The sequence below is a fragment of the Mobula birostris genome, chromosome 31 (genome assembly GCF_030028105.1).
Source record: "Mobula birostris isolate sMobBir1 chromosome 31, sMobBir1.hap1, whole genome shotgun sequence".
NCBI lineage: Eukaryota > Metazoa > Chordata > Chondrichthyes > Myliobatiformes > Myliobatidae > Mobula > Mobula birostris.
This window is the reverse complement of record NC_092400.1, coordinates 5,890,575-5,915,816: the sequence shown is the minus strand read 5'-3', so window position 1 is coordinate 5,915,816 and position 25,242 is coordinate 5,890,575. Positions and strand designations below refer to the sequence as shown.

The window sequence follows — 25,242 nt, the reverse complement described above, 5'->3', positions numbered from 1 at the left end:
CTATTCATGATCACCGGCACGAACTGTGAAATATAGATTGCTCTGCAGCAGTCGTGAAATCTGTTTGTGTTTGGTTCCAAATGAGGACTTGAGATTTAAGCCAAGCAAGTTATATCTAAAAAACTTAATATCCATTGTGTATTAATACATTACTAAAGGCTCAGTATTTCCTGATATTAGTTACTTAAGGCTAAAAATTATATTCAGGCTGTTCAATTCATATTAAACAGTCATGTATTAACTATGCAATCCAGTCTTACGTTGCACCATCTCCTTTGAGTTACTGCTGGCCTTGGCTTCCTGGACAAACTTGTCCCATGTAACTCTGGCACTGTGAACATTTCAGTGCTCATTTCTACTTCAGCGATGACTCTCTTTCCACTCTTCTGCTTGGTCCAGCCTCTGTACCAGCTCCCCTATCTCTCTGATTCACTCCTCAATGTCCCCCATAACTCCTCGATGTCCCCCAAATAACTCCTAGCTCCCCCCCAGAACGTGAAGCCCAAAACACATTATGAAAATCTAATAAAACTGCAGATGCTGCAAATCTGAAATAAAAACAGTGCTAGAAATAGTCAACAAGTCAGTCAGCATCTGGGGAGGAAAAAGACAGCTAACGTTTTAGGTCTGGACACAAACGTATTAAACATGCATTACTTCTTTCTCACAATAATAATAGATCATAATTAATTGCCGGATCTCTGGGGGCATTAAATGAAGTGGACATAGGCTAATCTTTCAGCTGTTTTATACAGAAATTTAATACAATGCACCCCGACACAAACCCCTCCATTTTATTTTTAATTGGATCAATGGAAAAGAGAACGTTCTGGATTGTACAAAGTGAGGCCAAACCACAACTGACTCCCAATCTAAAGTCCCACCTGATGTTATATAACTCGAGCTTGCTGGCATGTGACACAAACTGTTTTATCCTGCTGTTAAAATGCAGCTGTGGTTATTAATGAGGCCCAACCCCATTAGCTCCACTACTGTGCACATATCATACCCATTCCCTGCGTTGTACGGCTAAATGGAGTTTGGTTGTCAAAGTCACTGATACTTTTTCCACATTCTTCAGCTTCAAATTAATTTCTCTAAGTAAATTTATTATTAAAGAATGTATACACTCAGTGGCCACTTTATTAGGTACACCTGCATGCCTGTTCATTAACGCAAATATCTAATCAGCCAATCGTGTGGCAGCAACTCAATAAAAGCATGCACTCATGGTCAAGAAATTCAGTTGTTGTTCTGACCAAACATCAGAATGGGGAAGAAATGTGACTTTGACTGTGGAACGACCGTTGGTACCAAACAGGGTGGTTTGAGTTTATCGGAAACTACTGATCCCCTGGGATTTTGACGCATACCAGTCTCTAGAGTTTACAGAGGATGGTGTGAAAAACAAAAAAGTATCCAGCGAGCAGCAGTTCTCTGGGCAAAATCGCCTTGTTATGAGAGAGGTCAGAGGAGAATGGCCAGACTGGTTCAAGATGACAGGAAAGCAACAATAAACTCAAATAATCATGCATTACAACAGTGGTGTGCAGAAGAGCATTACTGAATGCACAACACATCAAACCTTGAAGTGGATGGGCTACAGCAGCAGAAGACAACAAACATACAGAAATAAATTAAGTGGCCATTTTATTACGTACCTCCTGTACCTAATAAAGTCCCCATTAGTATGGCCTAATAGTCTGTCACTTTGAGCTTCATTTTCTTGGTATTTACAGGAAGATAAAGAAATGCGAGTAATAAAGAATTTATGAAAAACTATACATAAATAAAGACTGATAACCAATATTCTTTATTTATGAAGCAACATTGTTGACCTGAAGAATCTTCATTCACAGAAAGAATCACTAAAACCTGCTTAAGGCACTCGCTCTTTAGGAGAAGCTGTTAAGTGCTTCCTGGAGTTTGCTGAGGAAACAGAGATTCTTATTGATCTAATTGTTAACCCACTGTGCTATCCACACAAGTTACTTCTTTTACTGGATTAAATTAAACTGGTTTGGTTTATCAGCTACATTAACTGATGATTTAAATCATCAACATAAACTGTACTAGAAACAGCAACAATGGTGCTGGAAGACTTTGCACAAACATTGCATCCCACCCCCTCCCCTCCCCTACCCCCACCCCCGCCACCTGCATTTCAATTCCCCAGGATCCCACTGAGGTCAATTTTAAGTGTAAGGTGAATAGAATTGCACCACAAACCTGATTCATTGACCCACGTCATTCTCAGCGGTGAGCCCAGTTCTGCCTCAACATGGACCTTGCATCTTACCTATCTACTTGCCTGGAACTTTCTCCTAACTTTAACACTAAATTCTACATTCTCTTATTGCTTTCCTTCCGTACTACCTCGATACATGGAATGATCTACCTGGGTGGCATGTAACCAGTTACCAATTTGCCAATCATCAATTTATCAAATACTCAACATTGATTAGATCTGGGAAATGATCACCAGTCCAGCATTTGCAACAGGTTCTATTTGGTTGAACCTCATCCCTTAGACAGGCTCTGCTATGAACTTGCGTCAATGAGTAAAACTTTCAAGCACCATTGGCATGTAAGAGTCATTTACTGGACCAGCTGCTGGTTGTATATAAACCCCATTCAATAGGAGAAAAGATTGGTTATATAATAACCATCTGCTGTAATTCATTATTACTCCTTTCTTGTTGTCTTTAGCTGGTGAAATACACCCTTTACCTTTTGAAGAGCTTTTTTCACATACTCTTTCAAGGCCAGTAACTTTCTTCTCTTCTTTTTCACTTTAACTTCAATTGCTGCCGAACTAATTTCATGATTGGTGGGTGAACTGCCTTAGTTAGCATGTCATCTTCTCCTGCACCTTGCATCACCCCAGGCACAATGCCCTTGATGCTGTCTTTGACTGTCAACACACGGAGGCTCCTTCACAAGCTCCCACAGTCCCTTGAACAGGGAGGATAACTTCACCGGACTCTTCTCACAACCAATGGACTCACTTTCAAGGATTCTTCATCCCACATTCTTGATATTTATTGCTTATTTATTGTGCTTTTGTTTCTTTGTATTTACTGTGAATGCCTGCAAGAAAATGCATCTCAGGATTGTCTATGGTGACATATATGTACTTTGATAATAAATTTATTTTGAACTTTGATCAGAAGCCCCTGCCATCCCCTCCAGCCTCATCAGGGGAGAAGCTGTCAACCATTGTGACTGGTATCCAGAAATGTACAAAACCACTCAGACAGTTAAACATCAAAATAACTGCTAAATATTTATAATGCATATAAACTTACAGTAGAATATTAAAATGTATAGCCACAACTAACAAGTAAACTAAAATCAACTGAATTAAATCAAATAAAAGAGAGATTATCTTCCACTCACCTTTGTGATCAAACCCCTTGCTGTCCGAGAGACCATCATACCTGTGTCGGATCTAACATAAGGTAGGTTCAGCAGAAACCTCTTCTTGCCAGATTTTTGGCATGACAATAAAACTCTCATAATCCATGATCTGACTGTTCGGATATCGGGATGGTTTGCAGGCTGTTGGTTCCTGCGCTCCCTCTGACACACCAGAGCCCAGCTTCCCAGGTTCCCTTGCAACTTGCCAGGGCCTGGCATCCCACCCAGCCTCCTTTCAGACTTACAGAGTGCAATGGAAAATGCATTATTTTACAGTGTCACAGACATTTTTAAAAAGTGAATTGAAAGTTTCTCAGAGTATTAACAAAAACAGCTTCCAATAGCCCAGAAGATCTGTTGGTCTGTCACAACCAAAGCCTTGATTTAACAGCTTTTTATTGTTCAGAGGAACCCTTCACTGCGACTTGGCAATCCATGAATGGGCCACCAGTGTCCCAGGCAACTGGAGCAGAAGGCAAACTGCACTTGGGAATAGCTGATCTTTCTCACAGTCAAAGACAGTAAGTTCCCCCAGATATGTGTAAAATTGGGAATATTTTGTTAAGTGAACTGAAGAGACTCTGTAGATGCTGGACATTTTGAGCAACACACACACAATGCTGGAGAGACTCAACAAGTCTAGCAGCATCTATGGAGGGGAATGAACAGTCAATGTTTTGGCCGAGACCCTTCATCAGAACTTCTTCCTCCTTTCTTCCCAGTCCTACTGAAGTGTCTAAGCCTGAAACAGACTGTTTATTTCCCTCCATAGATGCTGCCTGACCTGCTGAGTTCCTCCAGTATTATTCTTTTGTGAATACCATTACCTTGGGATTTGCTGCCCCCTGATGGATTAGGGTGTTAATACTGCATCATCGCAGAACTTTTTATGTCCAGTGGTCAAATCACACGACCTAGTTACTGATCAGAGACACAGGAGATTCTGCAGATGCAGGAAATCTTGAGCAATGCACATGAAGTGCTAGAGTCTTGATAAAGAGTCTCAACCGAGAAAAATCGAGTGTTCATTTCCCTCCCTAGGTGCTGGCTGAGCATCAGAGTTTCTGCAGTGTTTTGTGTGTCTTCATTCACTGATCCCTCGTTTGTCTGTTCAAGTGGTATCTAGTTTGGACTACACTGGTTTCTGAATGGAGATTAAGAAATTTATAAACGGTCAGCCAGACATTTACACAGGTTGAAATAAAACAGAAAATGCTGGAAATACCCAGCAGGCAAAACCAGATCTGTTGGATAGGAATGAATCAACGTCTCAGATCTAAGATTCTAAGTTAAAACAGGGAAGATCACAAGCTTCATCCATCCTCCCTACAGGTCAATGTGCTTCTGTTGTCTCTCTGCCAAACATTGATTCTAATTCTCTTCCCACTGATGCCGGCTGAGTATTTGTGGCATTTTCAGTTCTTACTTTATTTTAAGACGGTGGGACATGCAAACGCAGTGGCCTCTCGGGGGCCAACCAAAGGTGTAGTTTTTTTTGTAAAATTTGATTTTTATAATCCAAAGACAATTCTACTCCAAGAACTTCGGGTACTGCAGAGCTACTCCATCAAAAAGCTGTCTGTTGATCAGAGTAGCTGGGCTGGTGTTGGTGGCAGAGCCAACGAGGTGAAGAAAGGGGTCGGCCAAGGTGTCAAAGGAGCTGGTTGGGATATCGGAGGAGCCCGCCGGGATATCGGGAAAAGAGACGGTCGAGATACCGGAGGAGTCTGCCAATATGTCGGAGGAGCCAGTTTGGTTTTGGACAAGTTGACCTGGCTGAAGATTGTGTTGCCACCCACTACTCAGAAGCATTGGGGTTTGTGCCATATAACCATGGGAGATTGTCTCAGACATTTCACGTGATTGCAAGACTCTGTAGGACAGTGATAATGTAGCTTGCAGCAGGCCTGGTACCTTTTGGAGGGACAGATGACATGGGAGATGCGTAACCTCAGTTATAGCGAAAACTAGGACTCAAGCCTTGGGCTTGCCTGCTACTGCAGGCCAGGTGACAGACGTACGACGTGTTTGAGCTCGGCTGGGGCCTGGTCTCTCCTGTTGGTGCTTCCCTCCTATGTTCGAGTGGTGGAATGACAGGCCGGATTGCATGTGTCTGTACACTGCTGGGAGACTGTACCATCAATTGCTGGACATTGTCGCTCAGGATTTTGGACTCTACATGTTTTTTTCAAGGGAATATGCTTCTTTGCTCTATATTTTGAATTATGTTGCTCACCATTTTTGAATGTTTGCTTGCTATTTTGAACTTTGACCCCAGAGGAAACACTTGCTTGCTTATCTGTATCTATGTATGGCTTGAACGATGATTAAACCTTACTAACTTCAATCCCAAGAGAGGGGAATTAACTGCAAATGCTGGAAATCCAGAGCAACATACACAAAGTGCTGGAGGAGCTCAGCAGGTCAGGCAGCATCTATTGGAAAGGAATAAACAGTCCACCTTTCAGGCAGAGACACTTCATCAGGACTCTGCTCTCAGGAGCAAAGGGAGGGGGATACAGCTAAACCTAAACCGAGATTAAGAGGAAAGGTGTTTTTGTTTGCGCTAAAACAGAAGCAACGATGAACATCAGTACAAACTGGTGGTGTAAGGGGTTGTGTGGTGGTAACAGTATCAACTTCAGACTCAGTGGGATGGAAAAAGATTCAAGATTCAAGTTTATTTATCACGTACATTGAAATTCTCAGTCAAATGCATCATTCGTGTTAGCAAGCCAACACACCCCAGGGTGGGCAGGGGACAGCCTGCTAGTGTCGCCACACATCATTTACCTGGGCCTCACGGACTGGACTCACCAATGACGGAACCCCAAACACTAGGCCTCAGAGGCTTAAGGCAGAAGTCCATAAGACCATAAGACATAGGAGCAGAATTAGGTCATTTAGCCCATCAAGTCTGCTCCATCATTCCATCATGGCTGATCCGGAACACCTGCCTTCGCGCCATATCCTTTGATGCCTTGACTGATCAGGAAATGATCAACTTCCATCTTACATATACACAAGGACTTGGCCTCCACTGCAGTCTGTGGCAGAACACTCCACAGATTGACTACTCTCTGGCTAAAAAAATAAATCCTCCTTACCTCTGTCCTAAAGGGTCACCCCTCAACCCCCACCAGAGGAAACATCCTCTCCACATCCACCTATCTAGTCCTTTCATCATTTGGTAGGTTTCAATGAGATCCCCACGCATTCTTCTGAATTCCAGTGAGTATAGGCTCAAAGCTGCTGAACGCTCTTCATATGTTAACCTCTTCATTCCCAGAGTTGTTTGAAAGGAGTGAGTTATCATTGTGATACACTAGAAGGTAAATTATGTGATGTAAAAGGGAGGAGGAGAGAGAGCGGCCCGCCTGCGTGTGCGCAGCCCTCCGGTGAAAAATGATATTGTATCTGTTAATAGGGGTCGTGGACAATTCTGATTTGATGGAGAATGGACGTGAAAGCACAGAGGAACATCTGGAGAAATTTCTAAAACGCTCATTTGCTGCTGTCGTTACTGCGTGGTTGGGAATCTTTCGGAGGGTAGGCCTCAAAATCCCCGGCCTTGCCTGCTGTTGGCGACTGAGGTTGAGGTCGAATCGTTCGGACAGAGATGGTGCTCAGCACTCAGTGTTGGAGAGCTGATCAGAGCTCGAAGCTTTCGGATGACTCAGAGTCGGACTGTGGTCGGCATGGCAGGGAGAGTTTTTCTTCCTTCTCCCGTCTGCGTGAGATGTGGGACATTTGAGAGACTTTGAACTTTTACTGTGCTCATGGACTTCTTCATCAAGTTATAGTATTGTTGCACTGTTGTAACTATATGTTATAATTATGTGGTTTTGTTGGTTTTTTTCAGTCCTGGTCTGTCCTGTGTTTTGTGATATCACACCAGAGGAAATATTGTATCATTTCTTAATACATGCATTACTAAATGACAATAAAAGAGGACTGTGTGTCCTCGTAATCTAATCTAATCTGAAGGCAAAAACAGGCTGTTTGCTGAAATCCAAAATACCAGCGTGTAGCAGATGAGCCTCTCCAAGGTCGTGCTGACCAGTAAACATCCATATATGCCATCCCATTTTACTTCCCACGCCCTCTTTAGTTCCCAGCCCTCCCAATTCTCCTCCCCTACCCCATCCCACCTCTGTATAGGAGCCACCTAACCATGAACTCACACATCTTTGAGATGTGGGGTAAAACTAGAGTAACAGTGGGAAACAAACATGGTGAAGGGAGGGCGTGCGCACTCTGCACAGGCAGCACCAGATATCAGGACTGAACCTGTGTTAATGGACCTCTAAAGCACAAACACAAGGTATTCTGCAAGTGGCTGGAAATCGTGAACAACACACGCAAAATGCTGGAGGAACTCAGCAAGTCAGGCAGTGTCTCTCGAGCACGGTACAAGAGCTGGAAACAACAACTGTTTAATCCTCTCCTTAGAGGCTGCCTGGCCTGCTGAGTTCCTCCAGCATCTTGTGTGTGTAACTGGAGCTGTAAGATTGCACCACACCACCATAACTCCCTGCTGTGGAGTGCTTCTTTCTGATTAAAATGCCATTGAGCATAAGTATTCAGTGATCCCTCCACAAAAGCTGTGGGAATCCCTGAGCAATGCCAGCTTGCTCTGAATAAATGAAACTATTATTCTTACCCTATGGACAGCTCTGAAAATATTTATGAATATTACAGCTCTAATCTCCCTATTCATTTCCTTCACACTGGATATATTCTATCATGAGCCCCATGGGCCCCTGCGGCTTGAGCATTTGGGCTTCTAGGTTTCTCTAGCACCTGCATTTACTCATTGTTACCTCATCTGGAGCCGTTAAGCTCTGTTTAATCTTGTCACGTTAATGGTGACTGGCACAGGTTTTCTGCATCCTAGGATTATCTTGTTTAGCGCTGTAGCGGAGTCCATGTGACCGTGTAGTATGATTTGCCTCGCGGTGTCGCTTGGCCGTGGTATTCCTCTGTCCCACATCTCGTTTCTGTCTCCACGTGGGAGTCTGCCATTCCTCCGCACCTGGGCTGAGTGACTGCCAGCATTCACCATGACAAAATCTGCTGTTCATACGCACCCAGGTCCAGTGCTGCCAGCGTGCACCATGACAATATTCAACCCGAAACATAGTAACAAATTGTCATTGTTCCATTGTTTTCACTTTTACTTTCAGAAATCGAGATCAATTAGCCTACCAGTCTATTGAAAATTTAAAACAGTTGTTCTGAATCTCTTTCAGAATAATAGATCCACAAAGTTTTAAACTCTTCTGCTTTATACTCTTACAAGTTTACTAATCTCCCATCTTAAAACCCAGCTTTCTCTTTGCACCATCATTAAATCTGACCGCACAAACCCTTAAGCCTGTGTTCTGTTTACCAGTGTCAGGTAAACACTTCCACTGTCCCTCTGACAGAGAACAGTCCCGTCGAGTTCCATTCTAACACTTCAGCCCCTGCTCAGCAGAAAACTTCACACAGCTGCAGTTGTAACACGTTGCAATTGGGGCCATTGCAAGAAATTGCAGAGAGTTTGAACAGAATCTAAATCCGTCTTCATTTCCTCCCCTGTGCTAGTTTCTTATAGATGTCAGTCTACTGATCTTTCACAAAATGATCTACCTCCACTCAGATTGTTTTAAAGATTTAACTTCTGCAGTTCTCTGCAGTAGAGAACTGCAGAGATCCACCACCCTCAACAAGAAATTTCTACATATCTCGATAACTAACTCTAAGGTTTCTGTTCATACTTCTCACTGCCTCAGTGAAGCAGCCAGCATAACGAAAGAACCCACCCACCTTGAGCAGACAAATACCAGGAGATGTCATTGGTTGAGGCAGTAAGGGAAGTGAGGATTATGGAATCATAGAAATTTACAGCATTGCTTGAGGTTATTTGGCCCATCATCTCCCAACTGGACAACAGTCCCGCATCAGGACATCAACTGGACAACAGTCCCACATCAGGTCCACACTAGTGTTTGTCAGCTGCATTGTCCCATCTCGCTCGTACCCCAACCCGGCATTATCAGATCATCATCTGAAAATCTGTTCAACACTCAAATATTCTGTCATAAGCATACATGAGGTCTGACCTGTTGATCTAAAAAAAGTCAATAAATACATAATTATGCAAGATAAATGTATCTACTAATCTACTGCGGATAAGATCAAAGAACAGATCCTTGAAAGGAAACACAAGGAGACGATTGAGACTATAAGACCATAAGACAAAGGAGCAGAAGTCAGCCATTCGGCCCATCGAGTCTACGCCACCATTTTATCATGAGCTGATCCATTCTCCTATTTAGTCCCACTCCCCCGCCTTCTCACCATAACCTTTGATGCCCTGGCTACTCAGATACCTATCAATCTCTGCCTTAAATACACCTAATGACTTGGTCTCCACTGCCGCCCGTGGCAACAAATCCCATAGATTCACCAGCCTCTGACTAAAAAAATTTCTTCGCATTTCTGTTCCAAATGGGCGCCCTTCAATCCTTAAGTCATGCCCTCTCGCACTAGACTCCCCCATCATGGGAAACAACCCTGCCACATCCACTCTGTCCGTGCCTTTCAACATTCAAAATGTCTCAATGAGGTCTCCCCTCATTCTTCCAAACTCCAAGGAATACAGTCCAAGAGCGGATAAACATTCCTCATATGTTAACCCTCTCATTCCCGGAATCATTCTAGTGAATCTTCTCCGTACCCTCTCCAACATCAGCACATCCTTTCTTAAATAAGGAGACTAAAACTGCCCACAGTACTCCAAGTGAGGTCTCACCAGCGCCTTATAGAGCCTCAACATCACATCCCTGCTCCTATACTCTATTCCTCTAGAAATGAATGCCAACATTGCATTCGCCTTCTTCACCACCAACTCAACCTGGAAGTTAACCTTAAGGGTATCCTGTACGAGGACTCCCAAGTCCCATTGCATCTCAGAACGTCGAATTCTCTCCCTATTTAAATAATAGACTGCCCGTTTATTTCTTCTGCCGAAGTGCATAACCATACACTTTCCAACATTGTATTTCATTTGCCAATTCTTTGCCCATTCTTCCAATCTATCCAAGTCTCTCTGCAGACTCTCCGTTTCCTCAGCACTACCGGCCCCTCCACCTATCTTCGTATTGTCAGCAAACTGGTAAAGATGTGTAGTGTAGTTGCGTTCATTGGTTGAATCACTGACTATAAGAGACAGGAACTCACATTACGGCTTTATAACACATAAAATAGACTGCACTTGCAGCTCTGTGTTCAATTCCGGTTACACAATGGATGTGGAGGCTTTCGAACAAGTGCAGAAGAGGTTCATCAGAACGCTGTAAGGAGAAGTTGCACAGGCTTGTGATGTTTTCTCTGGAGTGCTGGAGGCTGAGGAGAGAGCTGATGGAAGGTTATAAAATTCATGGATGGGGAGTAGACAGTAGGAATCATTTTCTCAGCTTAGAAATGCCAAACACAACAGGACCTTATTACAGAGAGAGAGAGAAAGCCTGTGGGACGTCAAAATGTTGGAGTGAACAGTTAGTTTTTTATGTTTTGTAGATCATGGTCTCTCTTTGGGGGCTTTGCTGTTGCTTGTACAGTGGGTAATGGGAACTCTGATGTTTTATCCTAGAGTAAGTGGGGAAGGGGGGCTTCATGCTGCTTCTGTATGGGAGGGGGGCTTTGGGGTTCATACAATTTTTCTGTCATTCATTCCTTGGGGATTTTCTTCTGTTTTTGGGATGTCTGCAGAGAGTAAGAATTTCAGGTTGTATATTGTATACATTTTCTGATATTAAATGGAGCTATTGATCTATTGAACATGCATTTAAGCTGAGAGGGGGAATGTTTAAAGGAAGTGTGTGAGCGGTGCTTTTACACAGAGAGCAGTAGGTGCCTAGGACAGGCTGCCAAGGGTGGTAGTGGTAGCACCAAGTGTGGGTGGTAATGGTAGCTGAGCTTTTGGGCTTTTAAATTGACGTGTGAAGAAGCAGAGGAAGGAGAGATAAGGACCCCTTCCCTGGCCTGTGCCTTCAGAATGCATACCCCTATGCCAGAATTGGAGCACTGGGGTATGCATTAGGCAGGGCATTCTGTATCTCTTGAAGTCTCATGACATCAAACCTGACAAAGGAAATTAAAAAGGTAAGACAGAGTGGATGTGGAGAGGACGTTTCCAACAGTGGGAGAGTCTAGGACTAGAGGACTAGGCCTTAGAAGAGAAGGAAGTCCCTTTAGAACAGAGATAAGTAGGGATTTCTTTAGCCAGAAGGTAATGACTCTGTGGAATTCATCGCCATGGACAGCAGTGGAGGCCAAGTCTTTGGGCATATTTAAAGTGGAGGTTGATAGATTCTTGATTAGTAAAGGCGTGAAAGATTATGGGGAGAAGGCAGGAGAGTGGGGTTGAGAGTGGAAATAAATCAGCCATGATTGAATGGTGCAGCAGACTCAATGAGCTGAATGGTCTAATTCTGCTCCTATGGTTTATAGTCTTATGGGCTGAGCGACATTAACCTGGATTTTGATGTCAAATCACCATAACTTCCCTTTTACTGCCAGTATATGTAGTCAAGACATGCAGTTACATGTGTTGTTTTCGGATCAAATCAGTGAGGATTGTCCAGGGCAGCCAGCAAGAGTCACCTCACTTCCAGTGCCAACGTAGTGTGCCCTTACATCGGTGAGGAAACCGAAGCACCAGAGGATTGCTGATGACATGACAGTGGTGGGGCTCTTCACCAACAATAATCAGATGGCCAACAGAGAGGAGGTGGAAGAGCCTGGGGCCTGGTGCCAGGCAAATAACCTCTTCCTCAATGTCAACAGGACAAAGGAGATGGTTATTGACTTCAAGAGAACATGAACCACTCACAACCTCCCCACCCTTACGTTGACGGCACAGCAGTGGAAACAGCGAGTACTGTAGTTCCGAACTCCAGGGAGTGCACATCTCGTGTGAAAGCTCACCAATGCCACTCCTTTCTGAGGAAGCTGAGGAGAGCTGGACGATGCATGTCCTTCTACAGATGCACAGTGCAGAGCATCCTAACAAGTCGAATCCAGGTCACTGCATGATACAGAAACTGCAGTGAGGGGGACAGGAAGGATCTACAATGATCACCAGCACCGGCCTACCCACCATCAGGGACATACATACAGAAAGGTGCATGAAAAGTACTCCATAAATATATTTATTTTTATTTTGGCTTTGATAACCACCTGTCATTGTTCTCTTGCCACGTCAAAAATAGTTTGATAATACCAAGCTTCGGAGATGTTTTACCACATGAAAGACTAGATATGAAAGCAGCACACATCAAAGTTGCTGGTGAACGCAGCAGGCCAGGGAGCATCTCTAGGAAGAGGTACAGTCGACGTTTCGGGCCGAGACCCTTCGTCAGGACTAACTGAAAGAAGAGCTAGTAAGAGATTTGAAAGTGGGAGGGGGAGGGGGAGATCCAAAATGATAGGAGAAGACAGGAGGGGGAGGAATGGAGCCAAGAGCTGGACAGGTGATTGGCAAAAGGGATATGAGAGGATCACGGGACAGGAGGCCTAGGGAGAAAGAAAAGGAGGAGAGGGGGAAAGCCCAGAGGATGGGCAAGGGGTATAGTGAGGGGGACAGAGGGAGAAAAAGGAGAGAGAGAAAAAAAATGTGTGTATATAAATAAATAACGGATGGGGTATGAGGGAGAAGTGGGGCATTAGCGGAAGTTAGAGTAGTCAGTGTTCATGCCATCAGGTTGGAGGCTACTCAGACGGAATATAAGGTGTTCTTCCCCCAACCTGAGTGTGACTTCATCTTTACAGTAGAGGAGGCCGTGGATAGACATGTCAGAATGGGAATGGGATGTGGAATTAAAATGTGTGGCCACTGGGAGATCCTGCTTTCTCTGGCGGACAAAGCCTTGATTCCACACATCAAGGACAAGTCTAATGCTCTACTTGGAATGCTTTTTCTATGTCCAGTATATTATAGCAGGCCATTGTAGTAAAGGAGGTGGATAAACAAAGAATTCTTGTGACTACCTATGGGTGACACAGAAGAAAATTCATGTACATGTAAAGTAAGTGCAAAATATGGAACGCTTCACGAATTTGCGTGTCATCCTTGCGCAGGGGCCATGCTAATCTTCTCTGTATCGTTCCAATTTTAGTATATGTGCTGCCGAAGCGAGCTCGGTTCACTCTGCCCTCAGAGGGCAATAAATAGCACACTGATCCTTGTCACATCACAGTGATGGTGGCGTAAATTCTTTCCACATTTTCTTTTATCTACAGTTTTTTGTAATGATATTTTCCATTAATTGGTCTAGATCACTTTGCATGCATTACAACAGGAATTCTGCAGATGCTGGAAATTCAAGCAACACACATCAAAGTTGCTGGTGAACGCAGCAGGCCAGGCAGCATCTGTAGGAAGAGGTGCAGTCGACGTTTCAGGCCGAGACCCTTCGTCAGGACTAACTGAAGGAAGAGTGAGTAAGGGATTTGAAAGTTGGAGGGGGAGGGGGAGATCCAAAATGATAGGAGAAGACAGGAGGGGGAGGGATAGAGCCAAGAGCTGGACAGGTGATAGGCAAAAGGGGATACGTGAGGATCATGGGACAGGAGGTCCGGGAAGAAAGACAGGGGGGGGGGGACCCAGAGGATGGGCAAGAGGTATATTCAGAGGGACAGATATACTGCGTCCGGTGCTCCCGATGTGACCTTTTATATATTGGCGAGACCCGACGCAGACTGGGAGACCGCTTTGCTGAACATCTATGCTCTGTCCACCAGAGAAAGCAGGATCTCCCAGCGGCCACACATTTTAATTCCACATCCCATTCCCATTCTGACATGTCTATCCACGGCCTCCTCTACTGTAAAGATGAAGCCACACTCAGGTTGGAGGAACAACACCTTATATTCCGTCTGGGTAGCCTCCAACCTGGTGGCATGAACATCGACTTCTCAAACTTCCGCTAATGCCCCACCTCCCCCTCGTACCCCATCCGTAATTTATTTTTATACACACATTCTTTCTCTCACTCTCCTTTTTCTCCCTCTGTCCCTCTGACTATACCCCTTGCCCATCCTCTGGGTTCCCCCCCCCTTTTCTTTCTCCCCTGACCTCCTGTCCCATGATCCTCTCGTATCCCCTTTGCCAATCACCTGTCCAGCTCTTGGCTCCATTCCTCCCCCTCCTGTCTTCTCCTATCATTTTGGATCTCCCCCTCCCCCTCCAACTTTCAAATCTCTTACCAACTCTTCCTTCAGTTAGTCCTGACGAAGGGTCTCGGCCTGAAACGTCGACTGCACCTCTTCCTACAGTTGCATGCATTACATCTTTATTATCGGATTAATTGAGCTCTGTTCCTGGAGTTTCCGAGTGTTTGCACTGTATGTAAAACTATACTTTGAGGGACCGCCTCACGGGCCGAAGCGGCGAGGGGTGAGGAGACGCGCATGCGTAGTTTTCTCCCGGTACCTGCCCTTACCTTTGTGTGTTTGCACTCCCGGAAAAGTCTTTGCTGGTTTAATTTCAAGCAGCGACGCGTCTTCGCTCGTTTTTGAATGAGGTGCAGATTTAGCTCCGAACTATCCTTCCACCGGCAAAGCACAGTTGTTGGTTTTGTCTGCAATGGCTGTATGTTGGACAAGGGTGGGAAAGGTGCCATTGGACTGTGCATTGTCGGGAGAGCTGATGGACTTGGGCAGTAGGAATGGCCTGGAGTTTCTAATCTTGAGAATTGGTATGCTTATAGCATAGCATCACGTTGTATGGTCATGAAAGAAATCTGCTGATATATACAAGACATGCAGCTGTTCACGGATGCATGGCTGAACAACACATACGTCTTTGAATATTGCAAAGTGCATAACTTTTTAGGTATTTCAATCACCTGTAAAGAAGTGCCAAACTTCATAAATTCTATCATAATCAGAATCAGGTTTATTATCACCGGCATGTAACGTGAAATTTGTTAATTTAGCAGCAGCAGTTCAACGCAATACGTAATATAGCAGAGAAAAAAATAAAATAATAATAATAATAAATAAACAAGTAAATCAATTACGTGTGTTGAATAGATTTTTAAAACGTGCAAAAATAAATACTGTATATTAAAAAAGTGAGGTCGTGTCCAAATATTCAATGTCCACTCAGGAATCGGATGGCAGAGGGGAGGAAGCTGTTTCTGAATCGCTGAGTGTGTGCCTTCAGGCTTCTGTATCTCCTACCTGATGGTAACAGTGAGAAAAGGGCATGTCTTGGGTGCTGGGGGTCATTAATAATGGACGCTGCCTTTCTGAGACACCGCTCCATAAAGATGTCCTGGGTACTTTGTAGGCTAGTGCCCAAGATGGAACTGACTAGATTTACAACCTTCTGCAGCTTCTTTCGGTCTTGTGCAGTCGCCCTTCCAAACCAGACAGTGATGCAGCCTGTCAGAATGCTCTCCACTGTATATCTATACAGTTGAGGTTTTTGAGTTGTGAGGGGATCCAGGAGTGCCCCTATTAACTGTTTGGAGAGAGACAGAGAGAGACATTCATCATTGATGGTTTGTTTGGAAAGGAGAGAGAGGGAGACGAAGATTGACGGTTGGACTGACACGGGAGTTAACTCCGGATTTTTACTTTGGAGATAAAAACTGAGTAGCTCCAAGGTTGCTATGGTGACCAACAGGACATTATTGATGTTACTTCCAAGGACTTGTTGCCTGCTTGCATTTCTTTGCAAAGGAAGGAGGGACTCTTTGAATGGCAGGTGATGCTCAGCCTGGTGGGATAAATGGGAGGTCAGATGATACAGACCTCAGACACATGATCTGGACACTGAATGAGCATAGTTGTGCCCGGAGAGAAAGTGGGTTTTGGAGGATCGATTCCAAATTGCTATTCCACCGTTGAAGAAGGGGTTGACTGGTGGGGAGTTGTCTATGTGTCCACCCTTGCCGGGGTGATAGCTCCACCAATAAATGCAAAGTCATTAAGAGCCGATTAGCCCTGGCCACACCCCCACAAACCCGCAGCCACTACACTACCTTATCCGCCATCCCCACACTATCTCACCACACTAAACGCCACAGCCTTATCTCTTCCAGCCACACATCCACCAGCCCTACCCTCAAACCTAGTCCTAAAGTCCAAGGGGGTACTCACCCCCGCTAACCCTGGCCACACCCCACGAACCCGATGACTTGCGTAAGGGGGAGCAAGATCCAATAAAGGCAAGTGTTGGTGCTGGTTAATGAAGACGCGGGCCAGATCAAAGAGGCAGGATTGCGTGACACTGAATCTCGAGTGCCGAGATCAAGAAGCACAAGAGGGATTTTTCGCCCACTGCCCGCATACTGAGACTGTTACTGGTTTAAAGCGTGTTATAAATGTAAAATTGTTTACTGAGTGTACGCTGTATATTTGATCTTGTACCCACCTTTCGGTGGTGCCTGCAGTTAATGAAACTTCTCCAAAAGCAGGTAGAGTATCCGCACAGGAATGTTTACCCGCTGAGGGCCCACACTCCACAGGTAGCCAAATATGTGACCATCCCTGAATTCACTCATCAAGAACTAGTCTAGTTATGCATTTGAAATTTTATTTTCATTTGTCCATTGCATTATAACACTGTTGTTATAAACTCTCAACTTTGGACTGCTATGGGGCGGGGGGGTAAACAAAAACTCGTGCGACTTCCCATGGACGACACAGCCAAGATAAAAATTGTGCGAAATATTTACGCGAATGCAAAATATGGAACGCTTCACGAATTTGCGTGTCATCCTTGCGCAGGGGCCATGCTAATCTTCTCTGTATCGTTCCAATTTTAGTATATGTGCTGCCGAAGCGAGCACGATTCACTCTGCCCTCAGAGGGCAATAAATAGCACACTGATCCTTGACACATCAAAGTGATGGTGGTGTGAATTCTTTCCACATTTTCTTTTATCTACTTTTTTTTGTAATGATACTTTCCATTAATTGGTCTAGATCACTTTGCATGCATTACATCTTTATTACCGGATTAATTGAGCTCTGTTCCTGGAGTTTCCGAGTGTTTGCACTGTATGTAAAACTATACTCTGAGGGACCGCCTCACGGGCCGAAGCGGCGAGGGGTGAGGAGACGCGCATGCGTAGTTTTCTCCCGGTACCTGCCCTTACCTTTGTGTGTTTGCACTCCTGGAAAAGTCTTTGCTGGTTTAATTTCAAGCAGCGACGCGTCTTCGCTCGTTTTTGAATGAGGTGCAGATTTAGCTCCGAACTATCCTTCCACCAGCAAAACCACTGGTTTTGTCTGCAATGGCTGTATGTTGGACAAGGGTGGGAAAGGTGCCATTGGTCTGTGCATTGTCGGGAGAGCTGGTGGACTTGGGCAGTAGGAATGGCCTGGAGTTTCTAATCTTGAGAATTGGTATGCTTATAGCATAGCATCACGTTGTATGGTCATGAAAGAAATCTGCTGATATATACAAGACATGCAGCTGTTCACGGATGCATGGCTGAACAACGCATACGTTTTTGAATCCTGTATTTCAAAGCGCATAACTTTTCAGGTATTTAAATCACCTGTAAAGAAGTGCCAAACTTCATAAATTCTATCATAATCAGAATCAGGTTTATTATCACCGGCATGTAACGTGAAATTTGTTAATTTAGCAGCAGCAGTTCAACGCAATACATAATTTAGCACAGAAAAAAAATTAATAATAAACAAGTAAATCAATTACGTATGTTGAATAGATTAAAAATGTACAAAAACAGAAATACTGAATTTTAAAAAAGTGAGGTAGTGTCCAAATATTCAATGTCCATTTAGGAATCGGATGACAGAGGGGAAGAAGCTGTTTCTGAATCGCTGAGTGTGTGTCTTCAGGTTTCTGTATCTCCTACCTGATGGTAACAGTGAGAAAAGGGCATGCCCTGGGTGCTGCAGGTCTTTAACAATGGACGCTGCCTTTCTGAGACACCGCTCCATAAAGATGTCCTGGGTACTTCGTAGGCTAGTGCCCAAGATTGAGCTGACTAGATTTACAACCTTCTGCAGCTTCTTTCGGTGCTGTGCAGTAGCCCCTCCATACCAGACAGTGATGCAGCCTGTCAGAATGCTCTCCACGGTATATCTATACAGTAGAGGTTTTTGAGTGTATTTGTTGATATACCAAATCTCTTCAAACTCCAAGTATAGCCGCTGTCTTGCCTTCTTCATGTCTACATCAATATGTTGACACCCACTCTCTCCACTTCTGATCCCTCTATGAGGATTGGTATATGTACCTTTGTCTTACCCTTCCTGAAGTCCACAATCAGCTCTTTCGTCTTACTGTCGTTGAGTGTCCCGATTAACCCTGGCCACACCCCCACAAACCCGCAGCCACTACACTAACCTATCCGCCATACCCACACTATCTCACCACAACCTTATCTCTTCCAGCCACACATCCACCAGCCCTACCCTCAAACCTAATCCTAAAGTCCAAGGGGGTACTCACCCCCGCTAACCCTGGCCACACCCCACAAACCCGATGACTTGCGTAAGGGGGAGCAAGATCCAACAAAGGCAAGTGTTGGACCTGGTGAATGAAGACGCGGGCCAGATCAAAGTGGCAGGATTGCGTGACACCGAATCTCGAGTGACGAGATGAAGAAGCACAAAGAGGGATGATTCGCCCACTGCCCGCATACTGAGACTATTACTGGTTTAAAACGTGTTATAAATGTAAAATTGTTTACTGAGTGTACGCTGTATATTTGATCTTGTACCCACCTTTCGGTGGTGCCTGCAGTTAATGAAACTTCTCCAAAAGCAGGTAGAGTATCAGCACAGGAATGTTTACCCGCTGAGGGCCCACACTCCACAGGTAGCCAAATATGTGACCATCCCTGAATTCACTCATCAAGAACTAGTCCAGTTATGCATTTGAAATTTTATTTTCATTTGTCCATTGCATTATAACACTTGTTATAAACTCTCAACTTTGGACTGCTATGGGGGAGAGTAAATAAAAAACTCGTGCGACTTCCCATGGATGCCACAGCCAAAATAAAATTTGTGCGAAATATTTACGCGAATGCAAAATATGGAACGCTTCACGAATTTGCGTGTCATCCTTGCGCAGGGGCCATGCTAATCTTCTCTGTATCGTTCCAATTTTAGTATATGTGCTGCCGAAGCGAGCACGATTAGCTGTGTTCGATGAGTGCTATATACAACCCACTAAGGCTTACCACTTTAGAGTATTGATAGTGGGGGGTTTTTTTGAAATTTTATTTCAGCTACTTTCTGTTATAATAAATTGCCTTAATTCTTTAAGAATATTAATGACTTTGCATTTATTGCATCTTTGTACCAGAAACTGTCGGAAAAATCCAGTTCTTATAAAATATATGGTCTGTATGCAAATATATAGCGTTAGGGGCGGGGCTCACGAGTGGAAGGGGCGTGAGATGGGAGGGCACGCATGCGTGGTTTCCTGCGAACTTCCGCGAAACTCGCCAGCATTCCTGGGAATATCTTTGCTGCTTTAATTTCAGACATTTGATTCAAACTGCACTCCTTTTTGAATGAGCGTTATTAGCTTACCTAGTTCCTGTTTCTCTGCTGTTAGGAGGGGAAAAATCCAATTAATTTCTCGGAATCAGAATCAGGTTTAATATCACTGGCACATGTCGTGAAATTTGTTGTTATTGCGGCAGCAGTGCATTGTAACAGATGATAATAACAACTCTCTGCGCCTTCTACCGACCCTGTACAGTAGCTGTCCACGGCACATCTGTAGAAAATTGCAAAAGTCTTTAGTGACATAGCGAATCTCCTCACACTGCTGTCAAATACAGTATAACCACTGTCGTGCCTTCTTTGTAATTGCATCAATATGTTGGCTTCAGGATAGATCTTCAGAGCTATTGACACCCAGGAATTGGAAACTGCTTACCCTGTCCAGTGCTGATCGCTCTACGAGGAGTGGTGTGTGTTCCCTCGACCTCCCCTTCTAGAAGTCCACAATCAGATTCCTTGGACTTAATGACGTTGAGTGCAAGATTGTTGTTGCGACACCACGCAATCAGCTGATCTACCTCGCTCCCGTACCCCTTCTCTTCACCATCTGAAATTCAGCCAACAATAGTTGTGTCATTGGCAAATTTATAGATGGTGTTTGAGCTGTGCCTGGCCATGAGTATCGGGAGTGGATCAGTGGGCTGAGCACACATCATTAAGGTTCATTCTCGGCGAAGAGGAGATGTTATTTCAGATCCACACTGATTGTGGTCTCCCAGCGAGAAAGTCAAGGATCCAGTTTCAGAGGGAGGTACAGAGGCCCAGGTTTTGGAGTTTGCTGATTAGAACGAAGGGTATAATAAGTGCTGAGCTGTGATCAATAAGCAGCTGCCTGACATAGGTATTGCTATTATCAAGGTCGAGTGGAGAGCCAGTGAGATTGCATCTGCTGCAGACCTATTGTGGTGAGAGACAAATTGCAGAGGATCTGTGTGCTTGCTTAGGTAAGAATTGATTCTGGCCATGACCAACCTCTCAAAGCACTTCATCACAGTTGATGTATGTGAATGCATCCGGGTCATTGAGGCAGCTCACCCTGCTCTTCTTGGGTACGAATATGATTGTCACCCTTTTGAAGCAGGTGTGAACATCCGAATGCAGCAGTGAGAATTTGAAGATGTCCTTGAACACACTTGTGGGTTGGTCGAGAGGTTTTCAGTGCCCTACCAGGTTCACCATCTGGCATCAGCCTCTGAGACAGAGATGACAGGGTCACCAGATGCTGCAGGGATTCACACAGGTATAGTTTTATTCTCCCTTTCAAAGCATGAATAATAGACATTGAGCTCATCTGGGAGTGAAGCATCACAGCCATTCATGATGTTAGGTTTCACTTCGTAGGAAGTAATGGCCTGTAAACCCGGCCAGAGCTGTCATGCACCAGATTCTGTCTCTAACTTCAATTGGAGTTGCTTTCTCACTCTTCAAGTAGCCTTCCATAGGTCGTATCTGTACTTCTTGTATAGTTCTGGATCACCAATCTTGAACGCTACAGATCTAGTCCTCTGGTTCATCCACGGCTTTTGGTTTGGGTGTGTCCAGTATGTTACCGATGGCACGTATTCATCCACAGAGGTCTTGATGAAGTCAATGACAACTGTGACTTATTCAGTGAGATTTGAAGATGAATCCCTGAACACTGACTCAAAGCAGTCTTGTAAGCACTTCTCTGCCTCCCTTGGCTATCTTCTTGGTCCTTCCCACTGGTGTTGTTGTCTTCAGTCTCTGCCTATACACCAGGAGTAGAAATACAGACAGCTGGTCGGACTTGCCAAAGTGTGGGCGTGGGATGACACAATAAACACTTGTTGGTGGAATACAGTGGTCAAGTGTGTTAGCTCCTCTGGTTCCACAGGTGATATGTTGATAGTAGTTGGCTTGTTATTGCCAATAATGGTAATGAGGAGGAGCTCCCACTACTTGTTAGATGCTCCCAACTGTATGTGCCTCAATTAGCCTCTGACAATCAAGTCCAGTCCCTGGCCTTCTCATGTGGCTTAGCTACTAAGCCCAGCGGAACAGTTTCTACTGACAGGAGAAGGGCAAAGGTGGGTTACCGGCACCGTAAGACCGGCCACTTTGGGCAGGTGGGGCTCGTCAGCCATGGGGGGTGGGGGGTGGGGGGGAGTCAACTCATCTAGGAGAAAGAATACTCTGATCTCAAACCTCTGTTGCCTTGCGGCTGTACCAACTCCTGGGAAATGCTTTGGGGGTAAATCCTGAAGGAAAACTCCCGAGCTGGAGGCCCTGAGGAAGTCATACATTGAGTTCAACACTGACTGTCAACTCCTGTGATGCTGCTGGTACCAAAGTCTCTGATGTTCCTTTGGGTTCATCAGATGCGTGGAGAGGGGGAGCTTGCTACATGGGCAACAGCTTGCTCTCCATATCATACTGTCCTGGCTTGCATATCATGACAGCTAGGACGCAGCATCCATGGTCAACCTGACCAATGGAGTGGTTGAAATCCCACACGATGATAGAGAAGGTGTGCTGTTTTGTGACTGCTGATCCCAGTGCTCAGTTCCTCCACTGACTGCTGACATTGGTTTGAGGGAAATGTACACCACTACCTGGATGATGACAGAAAACTCCCTCGGCAGATAGAATGGACAACAATTGATCGCAAAATGTCGCAGGTCAAGTGAGCAGGATTGGGACAGAACTGCAACACTTGTGCCTCACTATGAGTTAATCCAAGTACACGACATCTGTAGATTCTCTTTTGTCTGTCTTGCTTGTTAACTCTTCAAAGAATTCCAACAGATTTGTTAGGCAAGATTTTTTTTTGCCTTCTGATAAAGTAGAGACATTTGTGAGCTCTCTTTTGCCCATGATATCAATGTGGGTGGACCAGGACAGCCTAATGGTGACGGTCACACCTAGGATTTGAAGCTCTCAACCTCAATATTAATGTTACAGACGGGAGCATGTGTACTCCCCCACATTCCAAAGTCAATGAGAAGCTCTTTTATTTTGTTCACATTGAGGGAAAAGTTGTCACCAAGCGCTCGCTCTCTCCTTCCTGCACATCGACTCGACACTATTTGAGGGGCGGCCCAGTAAAGTGGCATCTCCTACAAACTTGTAGATGGAGTCAGAGGGAATATCACAGTCACGAGTGTGTAGAGAGTCTACAGTAGGGGGCTGAGCGTGTCACCTTATGGAGAACGATGCTTAAAATGATCATGGCAGAGGGGGGTGCTGCCTACTGATTGTGCTCTGTTGGTCAAGAAAATTTAGGATCCAGTGGCAGAGGGAGGTATTAACTCCATGGGTCTGGAGTTTGGTGATAGTTTGCTTGGAATCATAGATTTGAAGGCAAATTACACTCACATATTTGAGAACGTAGGTACCCATCTTTCTGTGTGGGGGGAGGGGGGCAAAAATATGTCTGATGTAAGCATAGATGACAAAGCAAATAAATAAGTTTTTGATAAATGCAAAATATGGAACGCTTCACGAATTTGCGTGTCATCCTTGCGCAGGGGCCATGCTAATCTTCTCTGTATCGTTCCAATTTTAGTATATGTGCTGCCGAAGCGAGCACGATTTACTATATTCGCTGAGTGCTATATAAAGCTTACTTATCTGTATCACTTTATGCTTATGGTCATTATACTGTTTTAAAATTTTATTTTATATCTATGATATTATAATATATTCTGGTAAGTATTCGAAATTCTATAACAGGTATTGCATCTTTTTATCGTAATTTTGCGGATTAATTCAGCTTTATTATAAAAGGTTTATGGGTATTTGTTCCGTATGTAAAATACGCCGTTGGGGGGGGGAAATAGGGAGGCGCGCATGCGTGGTTTGTTCCCTCTCGGTGTGGACGTTTGTGCTGTGTTTGTGGCTTTTTCCATATTGGGCAGCATTCTTGGAAAAGTCTTCTTGTTGCTGCTTTAATTTCAGACGTCAACGTGTCTTCACTCGTATTTTTTTGAGTGAGGGTTGTTAGCTTGACATCACATTATGGGCCTGTTTCTCTGTTGTACTATGTTCTGTGTTATAGGGAGGGAAGGATCCTATTACACTGCAGGAAGAACTGAAGAGTTTGAGTAATAGGAATTGATCGGTGTTTCTGCCAATGGAGAATTGCTGTAGTTATAGCATAACATCATGTTACAAGATCAGGAAACAATCAGATTATAAATATAAGACATGCCTTGAATGTTTAGTTGAAAACACGTAACTTTTCATAAATTATTCCATCACAAACTGCCCATGAGGAAGATGGATTTAACACCCAAGTCATTAAATAGAAACTGATTACAACTGCATGGAGACATGAGAGACTGAATCCCGGATTCTTTCCAAAGAATACGAAGTATTCTTGAGGGAGGATGAGGCAACGATGGCTAACTAGGGATGTCAAAGGCAGCATAAATGCAAAAGAAAGTGCATGCAATATAGGAAAAATTAGTGGGGAGCTAGAGGATTGAGAGCTTTTAAAGATCAACAGAAGGCTACTGAGAACAATAAGGAGAGAAAAAATGAAATATTAAGGTACACTAGCCAATAATACAAAAGAGGACATCAGAAGTTTTTTTTCAGATGTATAAAGAGTAAATTATACACAAGAGTGGATATTTGACTACTGGAACATGGAGGACAATTAAATGGTGAATGAAGTTAATAAATATTTTGTGTCAGTCTTCACTGTGGAAGACACATGCAGTATGCCAGGAATTCAAGAGTGTTAGGGGACAGAAGCGAGCATAGTTGCTATTACTAAGGAAAGGGAGCATGGGAAACTGAAAGGTTTGAGGATAGATAAGTCACCTGGACCAGACGGACTACATGCTGGGATTCTGAAAGATGTAGCTGAAGAGATTGTGGAGGCATTAGTAGTGATCTTGCAATAATCACTAGATTCTGGAATGGTTCTAGAAGAATGGAAAATTGACAATGTCACTCCACTTTTTAAGAAGGGAGGGAGGCAAAAGACGGGAAATTATAGATCAGTTAGCCTGACCTCAGTGGCTGGTAATATGTCTGTTTTTAAAGATGTGGTTTCATGACACTTGGACGCACATGACAAAATAGGCCAAAGTCAGCATGGTTTCCTTGAGGGGAAATCTTGCCTGATAAATCTGCTGGAATTTTTTGAGGAATTAACCGGCAGGATAGACAAAGGAGAGCCAGTGGATTCTCAGAAGACCTCGGTTATATTACAGGAAGGATACTAGCGTGGATAGAGGATTGGCTGACCTCAAGGAGGGACAGAGTTGGAATAAAGGGGGGCTTTTCTGTTTGGTTGCTG

At 44.2% G+C, this 25,242-nt stretch overlaps 4 non-coding genes across 4 annotated transcripts; all 4 read right to left on the bottom strand.

The window, feature by feature from the left end:
* Window positions 1-13,503: 13,503 nt before the first annotated feature.
* On the bottom strand, window positions 13,504-13,610 carry LOC140191003 (U6 spliceosomal RNA). Its single transcript, XR_011883737.1, has one exon. It is a non-coding gene; the product is annotated as a U6 spliceosomal RNA (small nuclear RNA).
* A 3,553-nt stretch (window positions 13,611-17,163) lies between these two features.
* Window positions 17,164-17,270, bottom strand: LOC140191011 (U6 spliceosomal RNA). Its single transcript, XR_011883743.1, has one exon. It is a non-coding gene; the product is annotated as a U6 spliceosomal RNA (small nuclear RNA).
* A 2,218-nt stretch (window positions 17,271-19,488) lies between these two features.
* On the bottom strand, window positions 19,489-19,595 carry LOC140191010 (U6 spliceosomal RNA). Its single transcript, XR_011883742.1, has one exon. It is a non-coding gene; the product is annotated as a U6 spliceosomal RNA (small nuclear RNA).
* A 3,821-nt stretch (window positions 19,596-23,416) lies between these two features.
* LOC140191008 (U6 spliceosomal RNA) lies at window positions 23,417-23,523 on the bottom strand. Its single transcript, XR_011883741.1, has one exon. It is a non-coding gene; the product is annotated as a U6 spliceosomal RNA (small nuclear RNA).
* Window positions 23,524-25,242: the final 1,719 nt, after the last annotated feature.